This window comes from Melanerpes formicivorus, unplaced genomic scaffold (assembly GCF_026170545.1).
Source record: "Melanerpes formicivorus ecotype bairdi unplaced genomic scaffold, bMelFor1.0.p_v2 SCAF_32, whole genome shotgun sequence".
Lineage (NCBI taxonomy): Eukaryota > Metazoa > Chordata > Aves > Piciformes > Picidae > Melanerpes > Melanerpes formicivorus.
This window is the reverse complement of record NW_027142384.1, coordinates 7,610,892-7,613,891: the sequence shown is the minus strand read 5'-3', so window position 1 is coordinate 7,613,891 and position 3,000 is coordinate 7,610,892.

Genomic DNA, 3,000 nt, shown 5'->3' with positions numbered 1-3,000 from the left:
GTCTTTCTAGGCTTAAGAAACATTGTCCTGTCTCTCCTTCTAGTTATGGTACTGTGTTTTTTCTTCTTTGGTGCACACATCTTACATATCAGCATCCTAACTTGTATGCACTTGAAGCCAGGGAAATTGCTGTGGTTACATCTCCTCAAGCTGTGCCTGCAGTTAAATATGTCAGGGAGCAGATTCTTCATCTGTGTCTCTTTCACGTCAGGAAAGAGTTTAATTGCTTGAATCTGAAAGTGGTGCATGGCAAACCCCACAGTTCCCCTGAAGTCTGTGTTTATCATTGGATCAGCACCCTCGGTAGCAGCTGTTGAAATCGTTCTGTGTAACTATATGGCCAGAAACAAATATCAGTGATTGAATGAAGATAAATGACCTGATTCATCTGAACTTCTGGAGTCACTAAACCAGGACTGGGAACACCATCATATTGTCACATTTACAGTAGTTACATCTGTTTAGGGAAAGAAAGCAGCATGAGGACAACCCTTCCAGCTTCAGAATCTGGCAAACACTAGGAAAACAGAGGCAAGGGAGACAAAAAGACTAAATGCATAGTCCAGGGCTTGCTTCTAAATGCACTGTCAAGATTTAAAGAACAGTTATCCTTCTGCAGCTTATGAATACTCTTCTCTTGCTTCCTCTCATTCCATCATCTGAGACACTATATTAACTCTGTAATGCTGTGAAGGTTTAATTGAATCTCTTTCACTTTGCACCATTATCCTCACAGCGTCAGACTGTGATGTGGGTGATGAAGTATATCTTGCCATAAGATCCTCTCTGCTGGATTAGAAAACTGTGGCCAGATATAACTAAATGCTCATGTAGTATGAATACATGCTGTTGGATCAAATTTGTGCAAATGAATGAAGTTAGGTTAATTATTTTCAGCATATTTTGCACATTTTATATTTTTCCCTGCATCACTTCCAGCTGTATCTTTACCTGTCTATACCAGGGTGGACTCTGTATTATGTCTGCTTCTGTATCTAGAATGGCTGCATGACAGTGACTACTCCAGGTGAAATCTGTATTGCTGGCTGATCTATCAACACATAGGTCTGGTGCTACCTGTCATTACTGGCATACTAGCTTTCATTTACAGATCAGGAAATAAATGGCACAATGGCACAGCCTGTGCTGTGTGCCTTTGTACTTGAAGAGCACTGGGGAGTTCAAGAACCACCCCCCAGGTATTCTTCTCTGTCTATGATGCTTGGAAACTAGGACTATAGATATAAGCATATATTCTGATACATGTAATCAACACAACTTCTTATTCAGTGCAGGCCACATTCAGTAAATTGCTACCAGTCAGTGGACTTGGAGTTAAGGACACTGATGCCAGTTTGTGGACTTAAGTAATATTTCCTCATTCAATTGCAAACAGGTGTTATCCACTTTACCTGTATATCTGAGGTGCAGTATCATAGCTGGTGTCACTTTTGTCCTAGCTGCAAAAGACATATTCTTAGTTCTCTTATGATTCTTCTACTTTTGACACAACAGTCTCTAGAAGTCCCTAAAAGTCCCTCACTGGGGAGTCACATCACCCTCATGATGATCCAGTGCAGCAGAAACAGGCTAAGGCACACTAGAATAATCATCCTGATCAATGGACTTCCAGCTCCCTGACAAAAGTAGCTTCATCTTACCATCTAGAAAAAGTCCCTAATAAAATGTTTGCTATGTTTTCTTTCAAGAGCACAGGTTTATAGCTGTAACTTCTCCTCTCTTCCTGACTGAGATATGTGACATTTCAGTCATTCAACTTCTCTGACACAGGTGCAAACTGACATTTCACATGCTCTACTGCAATCTATCCCTCTGTCTTTTGCATAAGTGAGGACCTAGCTGACTTTGTGATGTTTGTGCTGCCACACAGCTCATTAAAGTCAACAGAAGAATTGGCTAGACAATGAATGCATCACATTATGGGGACAGTTTGTCATAAAGCCTCTGAATGATTGACAGTTTACTCTCTTTAGCAATAGGATTAAATGTTTGACAGGAGGATACTAATATGCCAACTGATAGTCCGAAATATTTAGTGGGATGTAGCCTCACTATTTCAGAGGGGGTGAGGGTAGAGGATTTACCATGTATTTGTGCTATCTCTAATTCTTGTTCTTCTGATCGATTTTGGCTGTAATTGTTGCATTATCTGTTAACCAGCCTACCACAGATTTGATCTAATAATGGTATGGATATTCTGCAACTTCACATATTTGGACTAAAGATACATTACTCAATATATGGCTGAAGCCTGAAGAAGTATCGTATGTACAATACCACCAGAAAACACAACAAACTCTTGGGTAAGAAGTGCAATTGGCTAAAATGATATCTAAAATTTTTCTGATCTCATGTAAGAGGGTTCTTTTCATCCTTGATGCCTGTAACTGTCTGGGAATATCCAGGAGCCAAGCCTGAGAATTAAAAAAGGCCAATGAACACTCAGTTTCCCTTCTATCTCTTTGTCATCAGAACAAGTGGACCAATTTCACTGTCCAATGTTTGCCTCACTCTAATGAGGAAGAAAATGTTGTGAAGTCAGGGGGCTTGAGAACTCATGGAATTCTGGTGGTTGCTGTGGGGAATTTAAAACACAAGCAACATAGATTTTATTCAGTTTTCCTAATTTCGGACTACATTGTGGAATAGAATGATAAGCACTGAGTTGTGCTTATGGAGCTGGAGGCAAATTGGAGTTTTGATGGAAAGGGATGAGAATGGCTAATACAATTTGAAAACTGCTTACTCAGAAATTAATGTTTTCTCTTGCCTGTTTCCTGATGCTCTTTCCAAATCCCAGAAAGATGCTTTTTAACAATAAGGCCGGCTATGCATTTCATATGTGTTAACAATATCCCAGTGGGTAGTGAGATGTTGCTGTTCTCCAAGTAATAAGATACATATTGGAATGAAGAGAGAGGTAATCATTTAAGTCCAGTAGCTGGAAAATTCATCTGTCATCCAGCCCAACACTGAGCC